This window comes from Lagenorhynchus albirostris, chromosome 21 (assembly GCF_949774975.1).
Source record: "Lagenorhynchus albirostris chromosome 21, mLagAlb1.1, whole genome shotgun sequence".
NCBI classification, from domain to species: Eukaryota; Metazoa; Chordata; class Mammalia; order Artiodactyla; family Delphinidae; genus Lagenorhynchus; species Lagenorhynchus albirostris.
This window is the reverse complement of record NC_083115.1, coordinates 29,460,938-29,474,014: the sequence shown is the minus strand read 5'-3', so window position 1 is coordinate 29,474,014 and position 13,077 is coordinate 29,460,938.

Sequence of the window (13,077 nt, the reverse complement as noted above, 5' to 3'; positions counted from 1 at the left end):
ATTTTAGGAAAATTTAGCTAAAAGGGCTTTACATTCACCTAAGTGAAAAGCTTTCTCACACTATTTTTAATGTAAAAATGGTAAGAGAACAGAAATAAGCATGACAAAAAAAGCGATCAAACTGATATGCAGTAAACCGTAGAGAGCTAAATACTTAGAGACTTACTGTGTATAAAAACACTGGCTGAAACCAGATTGCACTGGCTTGAGAGAGACAGCTGTCATAGTTTTCAGGGTTTTAGCAACCCATTGCTGTACAGAGCTCTTATTAAAATTAAGTGATATAAACTTATAATTTTAAAATGTTTTAAAAACAAATACTCAAAGCTCATCACTTTCTAATTATTTTTAGTATTTTATCTGTATCTATGTTATTGATGTTATTTATGTCTATTTATGTCTAAGTCTGCATGGTGGAAATACTATATAATATTGTATGTTTCTTCCCAACTCATCACTCCATGATGTGATATTTGATGCTTGAAACTAGCCAAAATCAGTGTATTTACAATCCCCAAATCAGCAAATGCTGCAAATCAGGCCGTGATTCATGGTTTTGTTGACTGTCTAGACCTACACTGTCTAATAAAGTAGCTACTAGCAGCATGTGGGTTTTTTTAATTAATTAAAATTAAAAAGAATGAAAAGTTTAGCTCCTCAGTTGCAGTAGACACATTTCAAGTGCTCAACAGTGAGTGTGGTTAAGTGGCTTCTGTATTAAACAGCACGGGTAAAGAACATTTTCATTATCACAGAAAGTTCTGTTGGTAAGTGCTGGTTTATTTCCAGAGTCAGAAAACTGTTCCTGGAAAGAGCCAGAGAGTAAACATCAATATTTTAGGCTTTGCAAACCATACAGCCTCCATCTCAACTCCTCAGTTCTGCTGTTGTAGCTTGAAAGCAGACAGACAAGACATAAATAAATAGGTGTGCTGTGTCCCCCAAAAACTTATTTACGAAAACAAGCTGTATTTGACCAAACAAGTTATTTGCCAATCCCTGGTATAAACTTAAGGAAATGATGGAGAAAATATTAATAATGCAATTCAACTGTAAAGTGTGATATGCCTATAGTTATTACAATATAAATAGCAAAAACATTTGAGGGACACTGCTTCTAATATTCAAAACCTATTATGCAAAGACGCTGGTAAGGTCAACAACTAAATAAAAAGCCTTCATTGTTGCCCTGTTGACTCATTAACATAAACAAAAATATCGATCAGCATCAAAGCACTATGTTCATTTGTCTATTGCAACTGTCATTCAGCTACAAATAGAAGAGTTTGGCAAAAATTCAGAAAGAATTCTGTGCAAATCAATTAGCTATATGGAATATAAAATATTGCATTATTATATGTAAACATGCAACACAACCTTTATCTCAGCAAAATCTGTAATAAACTTGTGTACATATATGTACACATTGTTTTATTCAGAGCACTGGTTGTTAAACATTCATTAGCACACCACTAAGAAGTCCTTAAATGTGTCTAAAAATGTGACACAGGGTGCATTATGATTCTTGGTGTTTCTAAAGCCATCAATCTATCTATCCATTGATTTGTCTTTATTTCTGTTTACCTATCATAACCTTGAAAATGTGCCACTCATCTCCAGCTGTAGGAAACATCAAAGATAGATGACCTCAGGTGTTGTGCTCTGAATCCACCACCACTGTGTCTGGCCAAAGCTGCACTTTACCATATGTACATTGTCCCTCAATAATTACTGTTTCATCTTGGCAAATGACTGCCTCCAGTTAACATTAAAATATCCCAATAGTGTACAATTGGCCCATCAGACTGAAAGAAAATTAGGTGAATACATTTTTTCTTTTTTTTTTTTGGCGGTACTTGGACCTCTCAATGTTGTGGCCTCTGCCGTTGCGGAGCACAGGCTCCAGACGTGCAGGCTCCGGACGCGCAGGCTCAGCGGTCATGGCTCCTGACGCGCAGGTTCAGCGGCCATGGCTCCTGACGCGCAGGCTTAGCGGCCATGGCTCACGGGCCCAGCCGCTCCGCGGCATGTGGGATCCTCCCGGACCGCGGCACGAACCCGTGTCCCCTGCATGGGCAGGCGGACTCTCAACCACTGCGCCACCAGGGAAGCCCAGGTGAATACATTTTTTATTTTAAATGGAAATGCTTTTTGAACATATATTTGCAGTGAGTATTGGGAGTTAATAGAAACTAGGCAAAATAATTCTTGTTTGCTTGGACAGCTTAGCTTATATCCTTAATGTTGCCATGAGCTTATACCCTTAATTTTACCATGATCCTCTTAAATAATATGTTTTTGGCTTATTGTATCCCAAATGGAAATCTTTTTTGGTATAAGATACAGGCAAATGTTATCTGAGATATTATAACTCTCTAAATCTAAAATTTCCTTAATATGGGCATTCCATTCCTGTGTGTGCGTTGCATATACATAACTATGTATCTAAATAAAATGTAGCAAAGCTTTATAAAGAGCACAGAAGAAGTGTACATATGAGACTGACACAGTGCAACAGACAAAGCTGAGACAAAATAAAGCAAGGTTGAGACTTCTGGTTATGGAAAATATGCCTTAGATCATCTTGCTGTGAAAACAAGACAAGATGTTGTTGCTATGAGTGGGAGTCCCACATGATGCAATTTGCCAAAAATATCTCAGAAGACTTTGGGCCCCTAAAACAAAGCTTTTTGTTCTGGGGATGACTGCCAAAAACTTATCTTTAATCCACAATTTTAATCTTTTAGTGACACCAGGATGAAGAGCACGTAATCATTTTTCACATGTTTTTAAAATTCTTAAGATCATCTACAATAATACGTGAAAATCTAGCATTTATAAAATCTTGTTCAGTGCGTGGCCAAATTTCCTTTGGCTATGCTTTTTGAGAGCAGTCGTAAAATTAAACCTTAGAGGATTTCTTCTGTGTTACTGTATTTTTAATCCTAGCCATCTTGCCAAAAGGAAAAAGAAAAAAGAGAAAAGAAAAATCTCTGAATATATATTTTATGAAATATGAAAATAATATGTTACATTGTGATTTTCCAGAGGGAAAACTTATAAACTGGTTGATTTTATGGCCTAAAAAAATTTTTCTAAGGAGCACAACAGTTTAATAAAGAGTATGTCCTATTTTTTTTTTTTTTTTGCATGTTGTTTTTCCACACTCCCTTGTCCCTATGCCACTCTGATTCCACAACTACATTATAGTTTTAGGTTTTTTAGAGATGAAAGAGGAATAAGAAAGCAATGGATCCAAATTCTCTTCCGGAGATGTTAATATTGAGAAACTTTTTTCTCAGAAGGAGAGTGTGGACAAAGTAATTAAGTAAATAAGCAAGTCGATCTTGAATGTCTATTAAGCAGGTCAGTGAACATCTAATACTTACCACTTACATAAATTGTTCCGTTAAATGAATGTTAAAAATTTTTAATTTATGGTTGATAAATTAATATTTTTGAAGACGGTTATATTTAGCTTTTCAAACCTTTGCATTGCATAATGCTTTATTTTTATGTTGAAACTTTGAGGCAAGATCCTTAGGGATTAATTTGTAGGTATTCTCGAACTCTCTAATTGCCAGAGTATTTTAGTATCATTGCTTTTGGTGTACAAATGGATTTCCCCCTCTAGTTCATGAAAACACAATTAAATTTTGAGAAGTGTGTTGTTCAATCATATGCCGTTTCCCCAGTTACAAGCATTTTACTAGTATAGAAGGGAACCAGGCAGATGTTATAACCAGTTCAAAAAAAATTCAGAATTAATGTATATGGTGAGTAAAGGAATATTGAAATGACTTTCAAATGGAAGCAGAAATTGTGTTTCTGGGAAAGAGGAAGAAGTCAGCTGAATCTTTGCCAGATAGGACAGAATTTACATATCTATCAGTTACTTACAATTTAAAAGAGAAGTGCAAAACAGCGCACAGACCATGAATAGGGTTGGAATTGGGCAGCCAGAAGGAGGGGCGATAGTCAACGCATGAATTTCCACTGGCTTTTCAACAGTTGTGCTGGTGATATTTAGGGACCTAGCTTTGTGTACATAATACACTCATTGAGATGACAGATATGTAGACTTTAAACTTAATCAACGTGATTGATTCCTAACATCACATGTAGGTTCACTGGGGGAAAAAAAGATAATCTCTGGTTATAAGAGAACTGAAATAGTGCTTAGCTTAAAATAGCATATGCATTGGCATGATTATAAACTAGAATTATCTGATAGATATCATTAAAAGAGGTTTTTAGTCTATCAATACACCACCGCTTTTCCCAAATCTTTATTGTCAAATTTACAGTGGTTCATAGCTGAGATTTTTTTGGTGATGGGAATAGATGGAGTGTATTATGATTATATATAATGGGAAAAGTATTAATCTCTGAATACTGAAACATCTTGGTGATTTTTTGCTTGGTTAAGGTATGGAGTTTAAAAATAAAGCTTCTGACATTATCTGAAAGAGTATACGTATTGTCTTAACAGGACAATCCTAATTTTTCTGATGATTTTTGTGACAATTTTGAGTTGCCACTAGGTGGCACTGCTGCATCCTTAGTCAATGTCGCGGTTGATTCCTCTTCCACCCCGAAGGCCGTGCAAGTTCTGTGAGGCCAGGCTCGACTTCTAGTCCCTTCTCTCGCTTCTGTTTGCTTGCTCGTTAAGTTCCACTCAAAGCAACAATCAGATACAACTTGTTGCTTGTTCAGCCCTGAGATGATATATTGATTCTGATAACTGTGATCCTACTTAGTTACTTGAGGACAAAGCAATGTAAGCTAAGCATTCGTCTTCCTCTCTCCCAGGGGCCAGCTGGCTCGGCGTTGTGTGTATCTGTAAAGCAGTGGGTCATACCTACGTCCCTGCTAAGTCGCCCACCTGGCAGCTCTCCTCCCACCGCCTGCCGCTGCACCGTGGTCACTGAGATGCACAGGCATGGTTCCCTGACGGGATGCCCTCCTCCTCTGAACGCAGCAGCAGGAGGGCGAATACTCAGCACCCTCAGTTCCTCTGATCTTTCTATCCCTTCACACTCCCCATCAGCAGCGCCCAATGCTGAAAGGTAGAGCAGACTTTCTGAAGGGCTGGGGTAACTAACACAGGAGCTGTCATGCAGGAGGAGAGCAACTTCAGACAACACGCTAAAGGTGCCTTTTCTCACCACCCAGAGGAAAATTGCCCAAGATCTTAAGTTACAACTTTTGCAGGGTTAGGGTTTTGAGTGATGGGCACACTGAAGTTCCTAACCTTGACGCTCCTTCCTCAGTACTGACTACTTCCTAAAACCCGCAGGAAAATTGAAAAAAAATGATTTCCTTGCAAGTCTGTGTGTATGTGTGTGAGAGTGGCACAGCTCTAATGCAGCCATTTTTTAATGGTGTCCAAGTGGTTTACAATAGCTAAGCATCTTTGAAACCAAGTATCAGTTAGATCCGTGCTTTTCAAGATTTTCACCTAAGAAAAAAAAAGGCGCATGAACCAGAGGGTTCTGTGACTATCACATTTTTTGGAAGTTTCAAAGTATATTAGAAATTAATGAGAATTTCACGTTCTATGCCATAAAAATGTCTCCATATTTTTAATTTACAAATATTTTTAATTTATGAAATACGTTTTTAATAAAAATTTACTATTCACTAAAACTGAGGTTTCAGGAAGACGATTCTCCCTTTTTTCTGGGACCTTGAATGTACCCCTAAGGTGAAAAACCAGCCATCCTGGTTTGCCTGGAACTACAGTGTTTCCTGCAACACAAAACTTTCAGGGCTAAAACCAGAGCAGTCTGGGCAAACGGGGATGGTTGCTTACCTTATATGTGACTTTGAGAAGCACAGATAGGACAGGGGTTAATATCGTTTAGGAAGAGGGATCCTAAAAATTCTGCCTAGCATCGCTTCCCTATTACGATAGCAATTACATTCTGCTTTTTTGGTATGTGATCTCCGCCCTCTCCCCTGCCTCAGCGTGGGCACATGAGTTCAGCTGTCCACCTAGAGTACCCTGACCTCTCCCCACCATGCTTGGACCCAGTCCTTGTTAATAAGAGCACTTCGCTTCCTGCCCACAGCGATTGGTGCAAGCAGGGTCAGGGGACCCAAACAAGACTTGAGATGGGTACTTGGAGGCGGTGAGAGAAAGGCTTTCTTCTGATAGGGTTGCTAAATCAGGAGGATAGAGAAGGAGCTATCTTGACTCACATGAAAAGAAAAAAAAAAATCATTGCATGAAGAATGGAGGCAAGAGGGTTTACCCAGAGCCAAGAAACCCAAGACTTGATTTATTTATTTGAGCTCCTGCCTCAAGTCATGCCTAAAGCTGGACCCATTTCTAGGCTTTAAACCCTACAAGCCAATACATTACTTTTTAGCTTCAGCTAGTATAATTGGATGTATATAATTAGCAATGGAAGGAATCCTAAGATACATGCTGAATTTATTTTCCCTCAGTTTACAGAAGCAAAATTAAATATAGCCTCTTGAAGATTCAGGCTTCATAGCACGTGATTCCCCTGTGCCTTGAGGCCGTATTCCTCCAAGGAGACGGTGAAGGGTAGGTGGGGCGGAGTGAGGGGGATGGGAAAGCTAACCGTCAGCTGAGACTCCAGGGGGCAAGCCGTGTGCAATGTACATCAATGAGGGCTTGGAAGTCTCCAGGTCTGCTTCAGCAGGGGGTGGCGCCAGGTGTGCCAAAGGTGGGTGCAAAATGGTTCCAAGGAAAAGCAATATGGGAGATTTGCTACACGGAGCAGGGCCCTAACTGATTGAGTACGGTGCTGTCTAAGTCCTCAGGGGAGAGTGAGAGGTAGACCAAGATAGGAATCAGTCCTACAGCCTAGGACCCACATCATGAGGAACCAGGCTCAGAGACTCTGGATAAGCCCGAAGATCAGAAGAGATTGGCCTGAGGAAGGGAAGGTAGGACCGTGAGAGCCTCTTTTCTTGAGGGAGGATTGGTTTGGCATTTGAATGGGGAAAAAGCCCAAGGAGGGGACCAGCAGCTGCAACCCTAAGACGCTGGAGAAGGCAAAGACCTAGAAGTGCAAAACATGGCAAAGAGGGCGGTTTTAATGATAGCTTCCTAAACTGTAATTCCCAGAAAAATGTTATCTTTACAACTGAATTCGAATTCTAGTGATTTTTCGTAAAAATAACTTTTTATCTATATGCTCATTCCCCATGTTGAAACTCCACTCTCCGTTTGGACATGTATGTTTACTGGAAATTTACAATTCCACCTGTGAATGCATTTCTATAAGCCTTGAAGCCACAACTGAAGAGCTGCCTCTCTATCCCTCTTCTCCTGTGCTTTCCTTAACTTAAAAAGAAAAAAGCTCAGTTCACAGAGCCATGAAACATGAAAAGAAACAAGCTCGATTACTGTTGTGAACAAGCAGGCATAGCAGCATAAACAAGCTATTCCAAACGTTTTCACTGCCTGAGATTTAAACGCCGCTCCTTTGAGGTTGGGTTTCCACGTATGTGCTGGGACTGTCAAGTCAAAAATTTTATCGTTTCACAGATGTTTTAATGAAATAAAAGGGCATCTAAGAATAACCTGAAGCATTAAATGCTTTCATTCTATCTCCCTGGTTTTTAACAAAACAAAAATTCAGGTCTAATTTATTTCAGATCATTAAAAGGATTAAAAGTTCTCCACTGACCCTCTGCTCCCAGGTATATCAGCACAACCCACTTAGCATCCTTGCTGTCTTCACCTCAGGGTGTCCTCCTTTTCCCTTTTCTTTCCCTCTCCCCACCCCTATCCTGAGAATCTTAGTGTTGTAGAAGGAAAAATGAATATATTGGTGTCCCTGACTTTCTGGAGTTCTTTTTCACTCAGAGGAGGCGGTGACATGCATAAAAATGCCAGCATTTTTTGAAGCCTTTGCTCTCTATTTGTATGACTGTCTGGGTTTTATATGTCAGTCTTCCTTTCCGTTCGCTGATGTGTTGAATACTTTAGCTCCCAGCACAAGGTCTTCCCCTCTAGTCCTTCTTCTAAAATCAGGGAGCTCAACATCCTTTCGGGTGGCCTGTGCAGCAGTCAGCCCGTCACATTCACCCCCGACCTTTTGCTCTAGTGCCCTCAGCTCTGCACTCAATGCATCTTTGGGTCATCAGCGTTAAGACTGGAACTCTGCAGGGTCTAAGCTAACCAGCTGGCCCACCAGTCTTATGTCCGTACATGTGATGTTTCATTGCCTGTGTTAACTTGGCTGGGCAAGGGTGTGACTGGAGAGCTGGTGAAACATCATTTCTGAGTGTGTCTGTGGTGGGGCTCCTGGAAGAAATTAGCATTTGATTCAGTAAACTGAATAAAGAAGATCCTCCCTCCCCAATATGGGTGGACATCATCCAGTCCGTGAGGCACCTAATACAACAAAAAGACAGAGGAGGGGCGAGTTCTATCTCTCTGATCGAGCTGGGAAGCCTGTCTTCTCCTGCCCTCGTACATTAGTGCAGGTTCTCAGGCCTGTGGGCTCTGGGATGGGCTCTGTTGGTTCCTCTGATTGTCAGGGCCTCAGGCTTGGACTGAAACGCACTACCAGCTTTCCTAGGCCCCCAGCTTGCAGACAGCAGATTGTGGGCCGTTCAGCTCCTGCATCATGTGAGCCAACCCCTCAAAGCAAATCTTTTTCTACATATGTATCTATATATATCCCATTAGTCCTGTTTCTCTGGAGACTCCTAATCCATCCAATGTGTGTGTGTGCGTGTGTGTGTGTGTGTGTGTGTGTGTGTGTGTGTGTATACAGAAACATGAAACTCTGGATCAGGGAACAGAACTTTCATGTACTCACAGAACGTCTGTCCCCCACACCCCAATTCCCCGTGGCGAGACAAGGCAAGAGGCAGACTTATCTGTGTCTGCAGGGGTTTGTATCACAGCAGAGAAACTGAAATCATGAAACCCAGAGTTTACATTGGAACTGCTGGCATATCTTCCCAACCTCCCCTCTGGAGAGAGAGAGAGAGAAAGACACTTTGTTTTTCACTCTGGAATATAAACAGATCCTCTCTTGGGGGAGGATGGGAAGGTCTTTACTGGAATGTAGGAAATTGACTCTGGGGGAAGCAAGAAAGCTGTCTTTAAATTTTATTATTCATAAAATGTGAACGGTTGTCTCTGGGGAAGAGGAGACATTCTGTATCTTTATAGTATGTCAACTTGCATTGTTCAGAAAATCCTGGCCATGTAGGAACATGTAGAAATTCAGGAAGGATTGTCTTCTTGCAATCTATACCTACACGACCTCTAAAATCTCCACACCGAACATCTCAGTTTCTGACTACCTGCTCCTGTTTTTCTAGCTCACTTATTCCAGTACCCAGACTCTAACAGACTCTAATTCTTGCCTTCTTTAAGATATCTAATTCACTTTTTGATTTGTTTGTTTATTTATTTTTCAGTTATCCAACCCACCATCTGCTACTTTCACTTCCCTTTTAACTCAGCCTAAATTTCATGTCCCATTGGTATCGTTAGTATCAGTGTCCTGAGAATTCCCTTAGTCCCAGGCAAACCAAGATGGTTAGTGGAATTTATCACCAAGAACTAGCTACGATAACAAAAACAGCACAATGGTTGCAAAGCCTCAGCATTTCAATTAAGCTTTTGGAAAACGAGAAGGAAAGGAGAGATTTGAGTCATAATTTCACTAAAATGCTTTTTTTGTGAAGTATCAAGGCCGGTTCCGTTTGAAGATCCGCAATCCATCCATGTGGTTAGGCTGACCCCTGTTGGGGATGGGCTCTCAACCACAGTCACTTGAGAGGTGATCAGCGAGCTGTATTTTTCTTTTAAAGTTTTTTATTTCCTTTTCTATTCAGAATGAAATACGCCTCCCATAAAGTTTCTCCTCTGACGTTAAACACACGGCGGAAGCTCTCTGCAGTCGTGATGCTGACGTGTTTTATGGGCCTGCCGTGGAACCGCAGAGTGGCGAAGATCAGGCCTTCGGTCCCCATGTTATTGTTAGTTATTAGCAGGGAGAACCCAACAAGATAGTTAATTTGAAATTGGATCTCTAAGTGCTCGTCTTTGCATCTGGTGTGTCCTCGGCCTTGACATACTGTTATCCCAGATTTCTATGTGTGTTTCTCCTTTGCTTCCTTCAGATCTCTGATTAAATGTTGCCTTAGTAGACAGCCCTTCTTGACTACATTGTATAAATGGCATCTCTTTCCCTGATACTTTCTATTATCCTTCGCCTACTTTAGTCCTCTTTCGACCAGTCAACCACACCTGAAATCTGCTCGTCTCTCTCTCTCTACCTATCTATCTATCTATTCATCCATCACTATTCCCACTAGAAAAAGGCAGGGGCTTTTCCTATATTGGTTATTGCTGTATCTATAGCATCTCAGACAGGACGCCTGAGGGTACCAGTAGATGCACAATATATATTTCTTGAATGAATGAGTGAACGAATGGTCAGTGTTTCATTAACATAAAGCCAATCATCTGAAAGACATTGAGCGGCCAAAAACAATGCCTAAGTCCTTGCAAAGGAAAGTGGTCATTAAAAGAATCACACTGCAGAGTGTCTTTCCACAAGTTAATGGCCTAGTTACCTAATTTCACAAAGTGGAAACAGAGTGGTAGTGGCAGCATGTGTCACTCACAGGTCTCTGAATGCAACTTTGTTCATAAACAGACTTTGCTCTTGTTCTTGTTCTTGCTATTTTTCCTTTATCAAACTGAACTGTAAATTCAGGGCAGTGATTCTTCTCTCATTTATCTATTGACGTTAAATCAATATTAAGACTTTTTAATAGCCTAAAATATTATTAGGCATATATATTATGCCTTTCAAAATATGTTTACTGCATATAGATTACTCATGTTGTCCTTACTATATTCTAGCTAAGTTGCCACTAGGCATATTAAAAAACTATCTAGTGCTTATACCTGAGGCCATACAGACAGAGTAAACCATGCTACACATTTTCAACACTGGACAGAGAATAAAAACTATTTTTCTTGTTAATATTCTTTGATTAAATAGGACTTAGATAAACATTTTTGGACTTTTAACTGAAAATACATCTAAGAAGATCGTAACAGCTGACAGTGCTTGAGAAAAGTGGTAAAAAGCAGTGCTTTAAACTTCTATTCAACTTCTTATTCTGACATAATTTCAGACTTGTAGGAAAGTTGCAAGAATATTGAAAAGAATTTCTCTAAGCCTTTTTGTTTCTTATAAATTTATTTATTTTATTTATTTATTTTTGGCTGTGTTGGGTCTTCGTTGCTGTGCGCGGACTTTAGTTGTGGCGAGCGGGGGCTACTGCACTTCGTTGCAGTGCACGGGTTTCTCATTGCGGTGGCTTCTCTTGTTGCGGAGCACGGGCTCTAGGCACGTGGGCTTCAATAGTTACAGCACATGGGCTCAGTAGTTGTGGCTCGCGGGCTCTAGAGCTCAGGCTCAGTAGTTGTGGCGCAGGGACTTAGTTGCTTCGTGGCATGTGGGATCTTCCTGGACCAGGGCTCGAACCTGTGTCCCCTGCATTGGCAGGCGGATTCTTAACCACTGGGCCACCAGGGAAGCCCCTCTCTAAGCCTTTTATCCAGGTTCCCATGTTAACATTTGCTACCTTTGTTTTGCTCTATTGCTCTTTTCTTCTCAAATATGTTACACACGCACACCCCCGGAGTTTAATCTTCTCTCTTTGTATATGTGTTTTTCTTCATTTTTTTGAAAGTAAGCATCAGACATGATGCCCCTTTACTCTTAAATACTTCAGTAAATATTTCATAAAAGCAAAGATATTCTCTTTCTAATCAAAGTACAACTGCCAAATAAAAAATTAATATTGATATTATGATCTAAACTACAGACATTATTCACATGTTGCCAGTTGTTCCAATAATATCCTTTATAGCAGAAGAAAATCCTGGTTCACACTTTGCCCCCTGCTGTTCTGTCTTCTTGGTCTGCTTTAGTCTGAACACTCCTCAGTGTGTCTTTGTTTTCATAACCTTGATAAATTTGGAGAATATAGGCCAGTCATTTTGTAGACTGTCCTTACACTTGCTTTTATGGGACACAGCCGTGTGATTGGGTTCAGTGTCTGCATTTTTGGCAGGAATATTGCAGAAGCACAAGATGGCATGTGTCCTATTGCTAGTGATATTGACTTTGATCATTTCATTACAGTGGTGTCTGCCCGTTTTCCCCATGGAAAGTTATATTTTTTCATTGTAATAAATAAGCATATTATGGGAAATAATTTGTCAGTAAAGAATATAAAATTCCTGTGACTCATCAAACTTACTTTTTATCCACTAGTTTTAGCATCTGTTAATGATTCTTTTGAAATCAATTATTACTATGATGGTTACCAAACGGTGGTTATCTAATTCCATAACAGTGCTGCTTTAATCAGAAATAAGTTATTATAGAATAGTTTTTTATCTTTTCATAGTTTAATTATTTTCTTAATGGATTTGTATGCTCTCATTTTTTCCCCACTGCTAGTTTCCCCACTGCTATCTAAGGGATCCGTAAAAATTGCCTAGGTCATTTGGTAAAAAGCTACTGATTTTATAGATCATTTCCTTCTTATAATAAGTAATTGTTTGCATTAGCCATATTATTTTAATATTTTAAAAAGTATAGATGCTGTCTGTTTTAAGAGAGCAACTTTTTTATATGTAAAGGGATATCTTAGCCCTACTCACTATCTTGGGGTTAGGTTCCTTCACTAAAGCTTAAATTTACCGGGCATGGGTTGATTTTTTTTGCCAAGACTCTGATATTAGCAGCAGGGCGCACGAGCTGTCGATAGAATTTTTTTTTTTCGTCACAAGTGGCATTCATCTTAATTTCTTTCTTTTTCTTAACTATATGACACCGTGTGGTAAATATTACATGATATAGCAAAGAGTTTCCTATAACTTTTATATTATGACTCAGTTAAGGACACTTTAAAACCAACACTACTGGGCAAAGAAGTTTTTAAAATTATATATCATTGGGTAGTCTTTGCAATGGCATTTAAAAAATTTACTAACCTGACTAGCTAAATAAACTAGACTCTGCTCCTATACTAGAAATTTTTCTCTCT